Below are 17,503 nucleotides of genomic sequence, written 5' to 3' on the forward strand. Positions count from 1 at the left end.
GAATACTGAGTGAATTTAGCGGCATACAAGTTGCTGCTTGGGAGATGATACATTTGTCCTTTCCTGCTGCTGTTAACTGTAAATTTAGTCCCATTACTCCAAAGTACTCCTTTCCATTTCTCAACATCCCAATGGAGGTACTTGTGACAAAACTGAAGTCTGTTGTTAATGTTAACTTCTGTTAGGAGAGGTTTAGGTCATGCCACTATATGTCTGTACCCAAGGTTATCATGCACTTGATGTTGCACTATCCTGACAGACACTTCATTTAGCAGTTCAGGATTAGTTTCCTTTTATTGTCTGCCAGACACACTTCTTGTCCTACCCATTCCTATGCTGTTGATACCACCCTGCACTTTTCCACGTCTTTTTATAGATATCCAACCTTTCAGGAGGTAAACACCTCACACAGGAAGCCACAGCATGCCTAACTTCTGATCTCTCAAAAATTTCTGATTGGGGCAGAGCAAACTTGGTATTGTTCAGTGCCTCAGAAACTCAATTCCTCCATCTGTCAACTCAACAGAATGTTCCAGATAAGTATCCCCACTTCTTCAGTGACACTCCACTGTGCCCCTCTTTTACACTGAACATCCTTGGTCTATCCTTTACTTATAATTACAGAAGTACATGAGACTTACCGTAGGTTAGTTGAAATGTGCTTCGGATTTTGCGAGGCACATCACGTCTGCTAGATGGTAGAGTTCACATGAGATACACTACACTTCGCCACACAGTCAGTCTTTAAAGATACAACTACCCACATGAAATATTATCTCCCAACCCTTCCAGTCAGTGAATTTTTGTTGTGTAAACCAAGAATCATCAATTAACAAAGGGAGGGAGTGGAGGGCATGTGAACTCTACCATCTAGCAGACGTGATGTGCCTCGCAAAATCCGAAGCACATTTCAACTAACCTACGGTAAGTCTCATGTACTTCTGTAATTTTACTTCGGCAAATCACTTGTCTGCTAGATGGTGCCGTTCACATGAGATTTTAAAGTCATGTGGGTGTTGTATGTAAAGGGTTCTGTCAAAATTCACATTTTGTAAATAGGTGTAAATAAAAGTTCCTATTACAAAAACCCCATTGTCATTTATGAAAATAGAACATGATTTTTACTGCTGATAACATTTCAAACCTTACATTATACTGAGCCTAGCACTGCTTCTTGAAAAGGGTCTATTTCCCCTTGTATATCCTTATTATAATATTTAGCAAATGTGGCTTCCTGCGTCCAACCAGCTTTTGCCATGATGGTGGCAATAGGCACATCCAGTGCCTTGGCCTTAGACACTGACACAGGTCTAATGCTACCTGCTGTGTACCTCTTGGTATTAATCCCACACTTACATAACATGGTCTTAAGCCACCTTGCCACCATGTCCTTAGAAACACTCCTATGAGGTTTTATATAACTTATGAGTAATCTCCCATCTGCATTTCCAGATTCTGTCCTTAGCCTCTCAGTTCTTTCTATATATTCTTTCATAGCCTTAACTACACACAATCTGTAATCCTGAGGATAAGCTTTAAATACAATAGTATGAACATTAAATTTTGGCCTGCATTGCTTGTTGTTACCTCCTAACAAAACTGAAACAGATTCTTCTCCAAATGCCATATTCACCAACAATAAGTGCAAAGTTTGGATCCTGGCTGCTTGTGTCATTGCCATCAGCATCACCATTTTTAGCGATAAGTCTTTCAGTGTTAGGCTGTGTAGTGGTTCCATGAGTCTTATCTTTTGTAATACAAGTTTCACATCCCAGGTCGTCGCATACCTGGATGTAGAAGGGTGTAAGTTGAAGACTCCCCTCAGAAATCTGTTGACAAGTGGGTGATTACCCGCTCTGCAGCCTTCCACCATAATTCCTATTGCAGATAGAGTCCCTCTCGCCGTGTTAATGCTTTCATAACCCACATTCCTTTGAAAGTTATGAGACAAAGTTTAATATATCTGCTATAGATGGTGCAATGGGATTAATGTTCCCTACAAAAGAGTGTCCACCTCTTGATGTGAGTGTTGTATTGTCTACCTGTTGCTGGTTTCCAAGAGGCCATAATGATTTCCATACCTTCTTTAGATATGCCACGTTCTCCAAGTTGTTTCCGGACAACTGACAAGCCATCAAATTTGTGTGTTTCATTATTGGGTGTTCCTCAGCAGTTGACGGATGCATTAGCACATTTTTCCTTCTCTGTATGACCCGAGGGTCGTCTGCTAGCATCCGAAGGAGCACCCCCATCCACGGTTGTGATGGCCAAAGTGGCACTATGATCCATCCTCTGGTCCTTTCCTCCCTTAACTTCTGCAGACATCTAGAGATCAGAGAGAAGGGAGGAAAGAGGTAAACCAATTTAAATTTAGCCCACGGAATTGTAACTGCATCAATATATGCAGCCTCTGGATCTGGTGTCCATGCACAGAATGGAGTCATTTGTTTGTTCAAACGTGAAGCGAATAGGTCTATACAAGGATTCCCAAATATAGAACACAATTCCTTAAATATCATTTCATTCAGCTGCCACTCATGTCCGTCATTAAAGGAACATGATGCCTCTTCGGCCATGACGTTACATTTGCCTGGTATGTGGGAAGCTGTCAGCCATACCCCATTACTAAGACACCATTCCCAGATGTTCCTACTAATGTCGTCACAAACTATTGACTTAACACCTCCCATCTCATTCACATAATTAATCGCTGTGGTGTTATCACATAACACCCTGACGTGTAAACCTCTAAGGAGATGTGTAAAAGATCTAAATGAGAATAACATAGCCAATAATTCACGCATTAATGTGTGAACGCACCTCTTCAGGGGTGCGTTCACACATTAATGCAATCTGCCATTGGTAGTGATGCTATTTTGGCAACCTGCCCATCCTAGATTTTAAGCATCTGTGAACAACTCAGTATCTGGTGCATTTCTGAATATTTTCCTGTTTTGATTCTCCAATTCCTTAATCCACCAGTTTAAATCTGTTCTAATCTCCTGTAATGTTCATCCATCTATTAAAGTCTCCACATGCCTCTTCCAAAGCCTTGATCTTTGCTCTTTCCATCCTCCTATAGTGCATCTTCCCCATCTCTACAGCTGGGATTGCTGCCACCAGCAGGCCAATCACTCTTGCCACAATTCTAATTTTTTCTTTCTGTCTATTGACTAAAAGAGAGCAATGCTGTATAATCTCATCCCTCCTACGCGCCGGCAAGGTAACTGTCATGGCCACCAAATCTATCACGTTACCTAAATACTCAATACGCGTAGTGGGACCGAAAACAGATTTCTCCACATTTATGCAGAAACCTACACTCTGCAACAACTGAATGTTGTCATTCATGCAATCAAAACATCTCGGCAAAGAGCTACTACACAGAAGCGTATCATCAATATAACTAGTGATGTTGTGGCTTTTATGCCTAAGTGTAGAGAAAACTGGCTTCAGAAGTTTTGTAAATAGACGAGGACCATCCAAAAACCTGTTAGGTAGACATGTGAACTGGTAAATCTTATCCAACCATCTAAAACACAGATATTTTTGTTGTTCCTCTGCAATTTTTACTGAATAATAGGCTTTCTTAAGGTCTATAGGAGCCATATAATCTCCTTGACTAAGCAACTGTAATACTTGTTCAAAATTTTCCATTTTAAAATGAGTATATTCTACATGCCTGTTCAGTTTTTCAAGATTTAACACCATCCTATAATCCCCCGTCTTATTCTTCCTCAGAAAAACTGGTGAAAGTATTTGTTGATCCTGGCCATGTGTCTCTATGATGGCCTTTATCTCTAACAATTTTTTAATCTCCTGATGCATAATCAGTTTATCTTCCTCACTAAAGACATACTGTATATCCTCTCTAAATAAATATCCGATATTAGCTTCATCTATATTCAGATGACAATGTTCCACCATATCCAAAATGAACAGACCACTTGTAATCACATGCCATTTATTGATAAACTTGTGAAGTTCCCCAGCCTCAAATTGTTCTTTCACCTGGGTTAACGCCAGGGGTTATGTTGACCCCGGCCTCTCACGTTTTTTGTTGTCCAAGCTTGAGCAGGGTAGGAGCGCCTGTGTTCACCACTGGAGGGCATCCTGCGAAAACCATACGGCTGATATCTGGATGGGAATCCACGGGAGGAGGCCTTGGCAAAAAAGTTACATTGTTTACCTCCACCAAATCTGCCACTGCTTGCAGTCCAAGATGTAGGCTTCTTAAAAGTGAATTTGGTTTTCAGCCTTTCTGCCTCCTCAATATTTCTGTTGGCTTGTGACAGGTCATCCCCAAACAATAGACCCCTCATGGGAACCTTGTCAGCACACAAATGAGAATATTTGGGATTAATGTCCCTCTTTATGATATGTTGCCTGTTCAAGTTATTTCTGTAGTGGGCATTACCCAATAATGCCAATGCACCATTGAGCATGGCCACCTCATTTGCAATAACTTGGTGCTCTTAATCACGTGCCACCTTGTCTAGCACAGTAAGCAATTTTACAACAATAGTAGCTGCCTTGGTAATATCTTTTTCCCACTTCCCTTAAGCGGAAGTCTGCCTTCTTTGCCTCTGCAGGCAGCGCGTCCAGGACCTGTGGGTTGTAATCCACTTGAGTTAATGCATGGCAGTTATTTGGTCTAAATGTCACCTCATCCTCTACAATGGCTTTGTAATCTTTCTGCCTCATGCCATTAATGAACAGGTGGTTCACCATTGCAGCAATTTCCTTGTCAAGTTCTTTTGAGACAGTTTCCATGGGTCCATAATTCTTAGCACCTTGTAACAATATACTATCATGAGGAACATCCCTCTGGATTTCCTCTTCCTCATCACTGTCCTCCCTCAGTGGAGTTCTAAATCCAGAAAATCCTGCCTGTGATTCCTGAGAATCAGGCATCAAAGTATTATTTGACACCTACAGGGGAGCATTGTTATGAACTGCTTTTGACTTCACAACCCTATTTTCCTTCTTAAGCTTGTCCATGTCTTTCCTCAACTCAGTCAAAGCATCCATAATCATGCCCAAAGAAGGCGCAGTGCTGTCTTCACCAGCGTATTTTGGAGAAGGGGAAGGTGACCGAGAGTAACTTAACCTCTCATGACGAGTAGAACGGCTCTTAGATCTGGATCTTTCTTCATGTTTACTCCCCTTGTGTAGTTCCTTTACCTTAGCTGAGGTGCGTGGCATGCTGGTAGTTCTGAATCTCTCAGGACTGGGGCAAGCATCAGAAGGCGTCCTAGACATGGCGGCTAATGTTAACAAGATGCCACCCCTTTTAACAGCAATTCCTTTTATAACCCCACGGGTGCCTTAACGTCACACACAGGGTAACTTTAAATCAAAAACTCCTTCCTTATAGTAATCTGGGAAGTCAAACGCCCCCAGGCTTGTAAATAAGGCAATATTCCTCTTGCCCCAATAATGGGTAACAAGATGGAACCATCTCGCACCTATGTCAGCTCACGAGAGTGCCCAAATATTGTTATATATATATAGCATAAAATATTTACCAATAATCCGCCTTATACCAAGTAACGGATATCATATAACCAATAATCCGCCCTTATACAAGGTAACGGATATTTATAGTTCATAATCCGCCCTTAAATCAGGTATCGGATTCAAATAGGCAACACTCCGCCCTTATCAGGTAACGGATATCCATAGGCAATACTCCGCCCTATAATCAGGTAACGGATAACTAAAGACAATATTCCACCCTTATAACAGGTAATGGAAATCATAATACACAATCCAAACAAGAAAACTGTAATATTCCTATCACTCCTCGATAACAGAAGTCGTAACAACAGAACAGGAGGCAGGACCGACGTCCGAGTTATGTGGTGTCTGTGTAGTAACTGACTGTGTGGCGAAGTGTAGTGTATCTCATGTGAACGGCACCATCTAGCAGACAAGTGATTTGCCGAAGTAAAATCTAAACTGGAAACTTCACATCTCATCAGCTAAAACAGCTTCTATGAAGTTAGGCATTCTGAGTTGTCTCCACCAGTTTTTCACACCCCCTAGCTGCTAACTCTGTACAGAGGCCTTACCCATCTCTGTATGGAGTATGCTTCACATGTATGGGTGTGTTCCACTCATTTCCAGTCTTAGAAAGGATGGAACCAAAAGCATTTCATCTTATCAACTCCTCTCTAACTGACTGTTTTTAGTTTTTCTCTTTTTTTCCACAATGTTGCATCTCTTGCTATCTTCTACCACTATTTTCATGCTAACTGCTCTTCTGATCTTGCTAACAGCATTCCTCCCCTCCTCCCTTGGCATCAATGCATGTCTTTTTCTTTGTCTCACCCCTATTCTTTCCACCTCTCTAATGCAAGAGATAATCAGTATATTCAGTCATTTATCCCTTTCTCTGGTAAACTCTTGAACTCCCTGCATGCTTCTGTATTACCTTATTTCTATAATTTGAACTCTTGGAAGAGGGAGGTTCCAAGATACTTATTCTCCATCAACTTACTTTTCATTTGGCAGTCTTTTGAGAACTGGCACTTGAGTGGGCCTTTTTTTTTCCTATTAATTTTGTTGCCTTTGACCAGTGACATAAAAAAAAAAAACACTGGGACACTTCGGCATCACACCTAATGATGTGGAGTGTCCTTGGGTTGGTTTTGTGAGGCTTGCCAGGGGAGTAACTTCTTGCATGACAAATCTTCCCCACCAGAATTTGAAATCTGTTGCACACATCTCACACTTCTGTCACTGGTGCCAGTGTTTTCTGCAATATTGTTTATAGTGTGGCCTACTGTATGGAGTGATAAAATAGTATTAATAATACTGTTCACTGGTCTATACTTTTCCATACTCCTCAGATAAGATAAAAGTGACGAAGCACTGTTGTCTTGAACACTCACAAACTAGCAACTCCTTCCAGAGGCAGACTGTTAGATCACTGAATGACCTTGAAAGGCTACAGAAGCAACAGATGACTTCTTCCATTATCTTTACAGTGTTGCCAAGTGTGCAATGAGTTCAAGTATAATTGAATATTTAAGTTATTGTGTAGTTTGCTTTGGGAACCAATTTGCCTTTGCTTAAAACATGATGAGGCAACGTCACTCACAGAGCTATTCAAGATGTGGGTACAAAACTCATCTATCCATGTCATAAAAGATGGTAACTATTGATTGCTTCATCATGCCTAACACGATACAGTAATCATAATGGGACGCTGATAAAGAATAAAAATCAGATTACTGAATCATCTCTTAAAGTTTTATCAGCTGTATTCTCCTGAGCTGGACTGAAGGTTGATGTAGCCAATATTTATGTCATGTACTGTACTTATAGTGATCAGCTGCTGTTATCTTTAATTGCTTATCCTATTTATTGTAGGGAAAAAACATAAAAATTTCCCCTTCAGGTGTTATTTGTGATTGATCTGTCTAGATACATATGCTTGTAGCTATAGGTATGAATGCTAGGAGTAATAGAGGTGTAGGTGTTGTATGAGTGGAAGATGTTAGACATGACAGGATATCTCAGTCATTTCTGTGTTGGCCATCCTTTGCATGGGACTTATGAAGAGGAAATGAAGATGTAAAAAGAGTAATTATTATAATGATTAATTTCTCAGGACTCAAGTAGCATCAAAGAAAAGTGGAAGTAAGATTTAATGCAACTCAACCAACACTACCTTTTGTGATGGTATTGTTGGAAATATATTAATTCCTGACAAAAACATTAATATTTGTTATGGGTATTATTATTAATTCAGATTGAAGAACCCCATCCTAAAAAGTGGGCTAATTAGCAAGTATCTGGAATTGGGTAGGATCTAAACCCCTTGACACGAGTATTTATAGGCACACAGCAAGCATTAATTACTCAGCTACACTCAAGGGAACAAACTTCTGTTCAACCGGAAACCAGCTTACTCTCTACTCCAGACAGACATTCCAGCTAAGAACTCTAATTAGTCCTAGGCCTGTACTGTTAGGTGCTTAGCCAGACCATAGGTCTGCCACATATCATAAGGTGAATTCACATTTATAATCCAGGCTTACCATAGCTCTTCAGCTGCTCTTCTAGACAGGGTGGAATCAAAAGCTTTTCGTCTCATCAACTCCTCTCCTCTAACTGACTGTCTTCAGCCTCTCTCTCACCGCCGCAATGTTGCATATCTAGCTGTCTTCTACCGCTATTTTCATGCTAACTGCTCTTCTGATCTTGCTAACTGCATACCTCCCCTCCTTCCGCTGCCTCGCTGCACAAGACTTTCTTCTTTCTCTCACCCCTATTCTGTCCACCTCTCTAACACAAGAGTTAACCAGTATTCTCAATCATTCATCCCTTTCTCTGGTAAACTCTGGAACTCCCTGCCTGCTTCTGTATTTCCACCTTCTTATGACTTGAATTCCTTCAAGAGGGAGGTTTCAAGACACTTATCCACCAATTTTTGACCATTGCTTTGACCTTTTTATGGGACTGGCATTTCAGTGGGCATTTTCTTTTATTAGATTTTTGTTGCCCTTGGCCAGTATCCTTCCTACATAAAAAAAAAAAAAAATAGCACATACTGATACCAAGTACTCAAATTAGTCTTTAGAACTAGATCCTTGCTAGTGCCTTGACTTGTGCTTGCCATATATGCCTCTAAACCTAGTTTTCTGTGTGTCGCTAGAGTGCACTGCAGAAAATGGCAAAGCTCACATTAAAACAACACCGAGTGAAATATGTCTGGCAGTTGTTAGTGTTTCTGGCACTTCATGCCATACTAATTGTCCCTAATAAGAATGAATTTGATTCTTTGATTTGTGCTGCTATCCCCTTAAAATTTTAAAATGTTGGATTTAATAAATCTGAAATGAATCAGAGGCAAAACTCAAGGCAGGCATCATCACCCTCAGTAAGGATCCAGAAACATTCATTCATACCAATGATGTACATGAACAAAAGCTAGACAGACAACTATAACAAATGCACTAGCTAAAATTAACATCAACAGTGAGAAAATATATGAATTTTTAGAACAGGTTAATCTGCAGGAGGTGTTGGTGGACATATTATATGAAAATGGAATTAATTAAGTCTTCTCCAAACTAGAAGTCACACAAGAAATCCCAAAACAAGAAAACAAGGAAATAGGATTTAAACTGCCCAAACTAAATTTACTCTCTTTTAGTGATGATGTGGCCAGGTGATTAAAGCAATGGGATATATATGATCCATTCATTAAAATAAAGACAGGCATTCAAGAACTTGCCTACCTTAAGGTTCCAATTAGAGGGGGAGGCAGCACAGTTAATATCAGGATTTAAACTTGAAGCATCTAACTATGAACCTACCATAAGCATTTACTAAAAGATACTTATGGCAAAGAAGATAGAATTAGATATGCCCTGGTGATAAAATAGCCAATATGCAGAAGCCTAAATACAACATTACCAGTCTCAAGCAGTTTATTGCCAAATATGAAAGTCTACAAATCTCTAGATGCTCCTAATATTAATAGAGAAGAAATGTGCTCATTCTTCCTCTTAAACTACCTACTAGCTCCCATAAAGGAAAATATAAATAGAGAGTTGAAAGAACAAATACTAAATATTGAGGAGGCTTAGCATTATTTGAGGAATTCACAATAGAGAGTAGTACATCTGTGGCTGAGAAGGAAATTGTAAAACAAGCTGAGAAGGAAACTGTAAAGAACTTTAGCATTGGGGAACAAAAAGAAGAGAAAAGTAAATCCTAGTATTGGCTATACCAGGGCAAGAATTACTTATGGTTTAAGTGCTGTAGACACTCAAATGCTAAATTGAAACTAAAAGGAGCCCAACAATTAAAATTATGAAATGGGTGTGTAGATCCTTGACATGGCAACAAAAGCTGCACTAATCCCACTGTCAACAAATGCAAATTGTGCAAGAAAAAGACTATCATGCCCTTTGCCTAAGATCTAAAACAACAAATATTCAGGAAACTGTGATGGTAAATCATTTGCCTCAACAAAGAGCTCACAGTGGTCTAAGTAAAGATTTAGCCAGATAAGAAAAGTTTGTCTGTGTGTTAGCTGATCCATGCATCACAATAGATAATAATGTCTCTCTGCTAGTAGGTATTTATCATTATAATGATCTAATCCATCCTGGCTATGAAAAGGAGGGTACTGTACAGTAGTTCTGTTACCTACTGTATGTGGCTCTGCCCTGAGTGGCACATAGAGAAATAAAAATAATAATAGCCAAGTGGAGGTAATTTCAGAATTAAGAATAGGTGTCAGCCTAAAAGAGAGACCACATAATCCAGGACGAAATATCCTTGGGCAGGTCTGATGGACATAACACGCTCTGCTGATGACACCAGCATTGGGGGCCTGTCTGTCACCAACAACCCTTGTAAAAGTGGTTCTGCAGATTTAAAGTGCTGGTGATAAAAGTCCATCTAATTTATCATAATTGTACAAAGTATGAAGATTATTTTCCTTGATGGTGAAGGTATGTCAGAAATATATTAATTACTGACAAAGACATTAATATTTGTTATGAGTATTATTATCAATTCAAATTTAAGAATCCACCTTAAAGAGTGCATTAATTACCAAGTGTCTGGGATCAGGTAGGATCCAAAACCCTTGACCTGAGTATTTATAGGCACACAGCAAGTGTCATTTACATGGTTACACATGAGGAGTTACTGAGCTACAATTAGGGAGGGATTGTACAATGGGGGCCCTTAAAAAAAATATAAAAAAATCATAATTTTCTGCATTTTTCCACTTTTTTTGTTTTTTTTTTGGTATATGCAACATTATGATCAAAATTTTTTTGTGTTGTTTCGTCATGAATATCTGCTGTTTTGCACACCGCGGTACAGGTATGATAACTTTTTTCCCTTTTTTCCTATATTTTTTTGAGGTACCCAAATCTACCCAGTTCTCTTTAGTCTCCTGTGAAAATCTTCTGTTCTCTTTCTACGTACAGCTAGAGAATGGGAAATTTTTAGCCATAACTAATTTTTCCTGAATTTATTTATGATTTTTTTTTTTTCATAAATGTAACAAATAATCAGTGTATTTGCATCAGATATATTTTTAATTAATATTTTACTCATTTTAAACAGTAGAACACTAATTTTTACTTACAAATGTGGCAAAATATAACAAAATATAATATTATTTTTGCTCCCCTCTCACCCCCAAGATAGCTAATTAAGTGTGACAGCATGAATTGCTCTAGGCCTATGTACAAAACCAATCAGAGTAACTAAAAGAAACTCTGTCTGCTTTTTCCATATATCTTGAAATATATATCCTGTGAATTTCAACTCCCTAGCTGCATTAGGTAAATTACACTAAATTCTTAAACTTTATTGTGCAATATCTCAAAATGGCGGATTTTGCCATATAAAAAATATCTTCTCCGATGACATTCATGTTATATGAATATGGGCTATTGGAGCTTATGAAACTATATGAGAGGAACAATTCCTACTCTCTGAAATGTTTATTGAAGTAAATTTTTATTTTTGGCAAATATTAAAAAATCAAACTTTTTTACTATTTTCACTGAACTTTAAAAAAAAATATTTTTTTTTTACTATATCAAGAAACTAGACACTAGAATTTATTCCCCTATCCTTCCTGATTAAAATGATTCTTGAATGAAAGAAATTGGTCCATAAATAAGGGAGGAGATACAAGTTGAATACAAGCAATTTAACATGGGATTTGTGAGTTTACATTCCCACCTCAAGGAATGCACTCCTACTCAGCCACCAACTGCTCCAACTCAGCTTACTCTCCACTCCATGTGGACATTCCAGCTAAGAACTCTAATTAGTTTCAGGCCTGTACTGTTGGGTTCTTAGCCAGACCATAGGTTTGCTGCATATCATCAGGTAAGTTCACATTTATAACATGGGCTTGGTGTAGCACATGCTGATGTGAAATACTCAATGATCAGTTGCAACCTGTTACAATAGCTCAAAAGTAGCTCTAGTAATACACTTGGGACTTTTGTTTTTTTATGTAAGAAGGGCTCTGGCCAGGGGTAACAAAGAGGGCTAAAAATAAGTCCAATTGAAAGTGCCAATTCCTAAAGAGAACAGTCAAAAATAATATCCTGAAATTATGAGAAATGTATTAAAGGCTCCCTTTTGGAAGAATTGAAGTGTTAGGGCACATGCACAGAGAACACTGGTTTTCTCATGTGAGCAACTGGTGCTGAGCAGTGCTGACCCGCATTAGTTTCTGGCACTGGTAAGTTGTCATAAAGGACATGATTAATCTGCTCCTATCAATGCGGGGAGGGGCACTGTAGCAGGTTTATTTATCACTTGTGATATACCAGCTGTTTAGTAAAAATGTCAAGCTCATCATCTGATGATGAGCTAATATTGCTTGAGAGTACTCATGTAAAACTTAAAAGAAGAAAAGGAGGAATACATGAAATAATTTGCAAAAGAAAACATTATAGGGAATTTCACCATCTTTTTAGTGATTTGAAAAGAGACTCAAAAAGATTCTGTGTATATATGGATGAGCCAAGATAATTTTGACAACATTCTCAAGAAAGTTGAGCATTGCGTGGTAAAGACATGGTGTAACTGGCATAGATGGCCTATTCGAGCATAAAAAAAGACTAGTCGTCACTCAGCTGAGTTGAAATCAAATTCCAGAATAATTTTAATGTGAAACTAAATCAATCTTATAAAATGTCCATGTTACCAGATGCCCTTGGTCAGTGTCCCTTCTACATAAAAAAAATAAAATAAAATAAAAATTTGTGCGTACTATAACATTAATTTTTCAAATGATAGACTTAGTGGTGCTGTTTGGTGGTGGTGGTATGGCGGAAGGTCATGGTGGGCTGAGCAGTTGAATATGATTCATATTTTTAAACGGAACATTTTCTTACTTCCTACCATCTTAAAACCTTCCGCTTACCATTATAACTTATAGAAATTAACATCTAATTGAATAATGAGTTAGAGGGATTTTATTGTACTTGTCTGCACTTGTACCACCTCAACCCTGAAGTGACCATGAATGAATGACCTGACCTGGGTCTGCAGCAGGACAACAGGGCACAACCTAGGGAGACAGTCATGTAATAAGTACACTGGAGTGGCAATGCTACATAGCCTGTATGCATTGTCAAGTGTACTGGAAAATATACAGAGTTGTTGTTCTGTCTTCAAATTGAATGCCATTAAAAGAAACCATGCTGCTGTATATAACAACTTATAATTTTGTAATAATAAAGGCAAAGGATAACAATACAAGTGAGAAGTTGTCACATAGTGAAAAATTGAGGTGCTTAGAATCATACTGTACCTAGTGCCATAAAAAAAAAAAAAATTGAAACATTTAAACACACATATCTCAGGTATTATAAGAGATATTTAATTGCATTTTCTTTTGAAAGTTGTGCAATGTCTCTGCTATCACATTCTGTTTTAGGCATTGCAGTAATGACAACAGTAATGATGTAATGATTAATTTGATTATACTAATAATGAGAATGTCAACATTGAAAGTAAAATTCCAGTGGAACTGTGGTTCTCGAACTTAATTAATTTCTAAATGCCATTCAGAATCTGAAATGTTTGGAAACCAAAACTATTTTCCCTATGGGAATCAATGTAAAATGGATTAACCTGCTATTGGACACCTGTCCACCCTGTTTTATTGGCTTATGGCAGGTGCTTCTTCTGCCAAGATAACTGCTCCACATCTCCAGCTCAAAAATTATTTATCCAGAGATGTATTGAATTAACTTAGTGAAATGGAACTCATCAGAAGATACTGTATTCGATGGCTTATAAGATGTATGGTCTTATCAGACACACCTCAGTTTGGGTAGGCATTGGAAAAAAAAAAAAGATAAATAAGCAGGTTTAAGATCTGAATGTGAAGTGAAGGGTTTCACCTGACATATGAAGCCCTCTCATATGTATTCAGATCCTTATTAGATCATAATATTTTACATTTAAAAACTTTAATATTTGCTAGGACCTACCAACACTGGTCTTTAGACCAATCCTGCTGTGTGATGTAAACAAATATGGTGTAGGCATTGACATTGTCAGAGCCCAGAGAGATGATAAAGTTTGTGCATCATATTTTTTTTATCATCATTCTGCATGAAATGCTAGTTTTAATATTTTAGTACATTTTCAAAGCATAAGGATGTGAGAAAATAGATTTACCTTATTCTTTAGAATGTATTATTATTTGAAATATTCAGTACATTTCTAAAACAAGAGAAAATGTGAAGATAAATAGGTTCTATTCATCTCAAAATTTAGTATGATTGTAGTTTTTTTTAATTCAAACTCAAATCCATGAAAATAAATTTGTTCTATTCATGTCATACCTCAAGGAATAATGGCATCATACTAAGCAATGCAGTGAATCTTGTGCATGTTGCCAGGTTCTGTATGTAACCAACTGTGAATTTGTTTTGGTAAATGCAATGTAAGCGTAGTCACTTAATCTCTTCCTGACTGGTGTTATTTCATGTGAATTAACAGTAAGTATGACCTGTTATACATTGTTATCTCACAAAAAAAGAGTTTTTTTGTGGTGTAGAAGTGATCATCACTTTGTTTACATGTGCAAAGATATTTTGGATTTGATTTAAGGGCCACTGATGACGCTCCATAGTCTGCAACGTCACTTGACAGGCACTCTGGGACGGGATGTTGCCATAGACTTACCACTAGCCACTGCCCCAAAGCTGATCGTTGGCCTTATAAGATTCATTTTTTTGATAATTTTTTTTTGAGAAAAGCTGTGTCTCAAATACAGTACCATTTAGACTGTGCAGATATTCTCTTTGTCATTGATCTAGCGAGGGAAACCTTACAGAGTGACGCAGAGAGGAGCAACCCACTTACTACCAAAAAGAAGGTGATCATAACACTTAGAGATCTTGCTGCTGGAAAAAGCTACTGGGAAAATGCATTTGTGCAAGAGAGCCACAGGTGGCTTGGGATTACTCCTGAGTCATGAAAACTGTTTACATTGAAGCTCTCCAGTGGGATCACATTTACTTTACTTCAAAGATTGAAGTCTTTCATCCAAATATATATAAATGATGGAAATACTTATAGAAACTATAAATTGGTAATGAATTGGAGCTTTTGCTTCATCTTTTAGTACTTGAAGTCAAGTAACTTTGTTAGAGAACTGAATTATGGTATTGGAACTGAAGCAATTATAAGTTCAAAATTTTATTAGAAAGCTGATTTGTTTGAAAAGGAAGGTATTCAGTAACTGAGGATCCACTGTATTAATAAAGTTTATTAAAGTTAAAGAAACAAGAGAAAAATAGAGGTTTACTGTATTACTATTTTATTTACATTGCTGGATGGTCATTCTGAATCATAATGCATGAATGCATTGAGGTTATCAGTGTCATTGTCACTGTCAACCCTGGTGGCCTGTGGCAGCTGCCTCTCACCCTGGCTTTGGAAAAGAACTTCTCCCCCCTTTCCCTTCACCACTCATGCAACTCATAGCAATTGTATTTTGGTGATGAAATATTACAGAAATGATAACCAGCAATGGAATCATGGACACTGGCCAAGAGGATTTGTCTCCCACACTCCTGTTGGCTCATAAGTGCTTGATGGCACTATGCTCCTTGCATGGGTAGCTGTCATTGACTGAGAGTTCTCTATACCACATGGTCCCTTTTAAAAAGATGCTTGGCATTTTATACTTAAAAAACTTTGGGATTAGCTCAAGGCTGTGCGATGGAGGAATTAAAGTTATGTTTACTTAATGGGAATTTCAATCTTATTGCTGTATATGATCTCTATATTACAGGAACTATATAGGTCTATTAGAATCAGTACAAAGAAGAATGACTAAAAGGATAAAGGGGATGGGGGTATTCCTTATGTAACGAGACTGAAACTATTAAATTTACATTCCTTAGAGAGATATAAGTTAAGAGGGGACCTAACAGAAGTCTTTAAGTGGTATAGAGGTTATAACATGGGGGATGTAACCAAAATTCGTAGGATCACTAACCAGGATAAAACAAGAAATAACAGGTTCAAGCTTGAAAAATTCAGGTTTAAGAAAGAGATAGGAATGAATTGGTTCTCAAATAGAGTGGTAGATGAATGGAATGGACTCAGTAAACAGATTGTTAGTGCTGAGTCATTAGGGAGCTTTAAGAGAAGATTAGACAGATTTATGAATGGGGATGGTAGGTGGAAATACGTAGGTAGGTTTGATACAGAGACTGCCATGGGTAGGCCTGATGGCTTCTTGGTGTTTCCCATATTTTCTTATGTTCTTATGCAATCTGTACCTCTTGACTCATTTGCTAGGTAGAGGAATGTTTAGGGAACACAGACCTATACTTAACTCAGTTTTGAGTACCATGGCACTTGGTACAGCATGATTCTAAACATCTTAATTTTGGTGATGGTGCAGATGCAAATTTCTTCATTCACTTTAATTTAAAGCATTTTTAATGGTTGTTGCAAGTGCACTCACTTTTTTAAACTTTCATTATGGTCTTAATGTTGGACCTTGATGAATGCTTTCTTATAGTATAAATGTATATTATCTACCTATCCCTTTCATTTGTCATATCTATCACTCTTGACTAATTGCCTAATGACCTTATTATGCATGAACTTCCTTTTTCTAAACATGAAATTTTTGTTTTTAATATTCTTTCTTCTTTTAAATATTTTATCCATTTTCTTATTGTTTTCATAGATTTATGAAGCATCATATTTGCTGATGCATTACACACCTTTTTGCTTGAAAAAAATATCTGAAAATTATTGTGCATCTAATGCAGCTGTAGTACATATGCCTAGGCCTGTGAGCCTATGCCTATAGGTGTGGAGTTGAAACAGTAGTACACTATGCACAAATATTGTTACTACTAATAAAATTTCTCTCTCTCTCTCTCTCTCTCTCTCTCTCTCTCTCTCTCTCCATCATCTCTCTCTCTCTCCTCTCTCTCTCTCTCTCTCTCTCTCTCCCTCCCTCTCCCTCCCTCCCTGTCTTCCTCTCCCTTCCCTCCCCATAACCTTCCCTTCATCCATCCACTCTCTCTCTCTCTCTCTCTCTCTCTCTCTCTCTCTCTCTCTCTCTCTCTCTCTCTCTCTCTCTCTCTCTCTCTCTCTCTCTCTCTCTCTCTCTCTCTCTCTCTCTCTCTCTCTCTCTCTCTCTCTCTCTCTCTCTCTCTCTCTCTCTCTCTCTCTCTCTCTCTCTCTCTCTCTCTCTCTCTCTCTCTCTCTCTCTCTGTCACGTTTTCTCTCTCTCTCTCTCTCTCTCTCTCTCTCTCTCTCTCTCTCTCTCTCTCTCTCTCTCTCTCTCTCTCTCTCTCTCTCTCTCTCTCTCTCTCTCTCTCTCTCTCTCTCTCTCTCTCTCTCTCTCTCTCTCTCTCTCTCTCTCTCTCTCTCTCTCTCTCTCTCTCTCTCTCTCTCTCTCTCTCTCTCTCTCTCTCTCTCTCTCTCTCTCTCTCTCTCTCTCTCTCTCTCTCTCTCT

At 38.2% G+C, this 17,503-nt stretch overlaps 1 protein-coding gene across 31 annotated transcripts in view; it reads left to right on the top strand.

Moving 5' to 3' along the window:
* LOC135111521 (scoloptoxin SSD14-like) overlaps positions 1–17,503 on the top strand; it is a 439,479-nt gene that overhangs the window by 213,400 nt on the left and 208,576 nt on the right. The gene's annotated exons all lie outside the window — the stretch shown is intronic.

Source organism: Scylla paramamosain, chromosome 22 (genome assembly GCF_035594125.1).
Source record: "Scylla paramamosain isolate STU-SP2022 chromosome 22, ASM3559412v1, whole genome shotgun sequence".
NCBI classification, from domain to species: domain Eukaryota; kingdom Metazoa; phylum Arthropoda; class Malacostraca; order Decapoda; family Portunidae; genus Scylla; species Scylla paramamosain.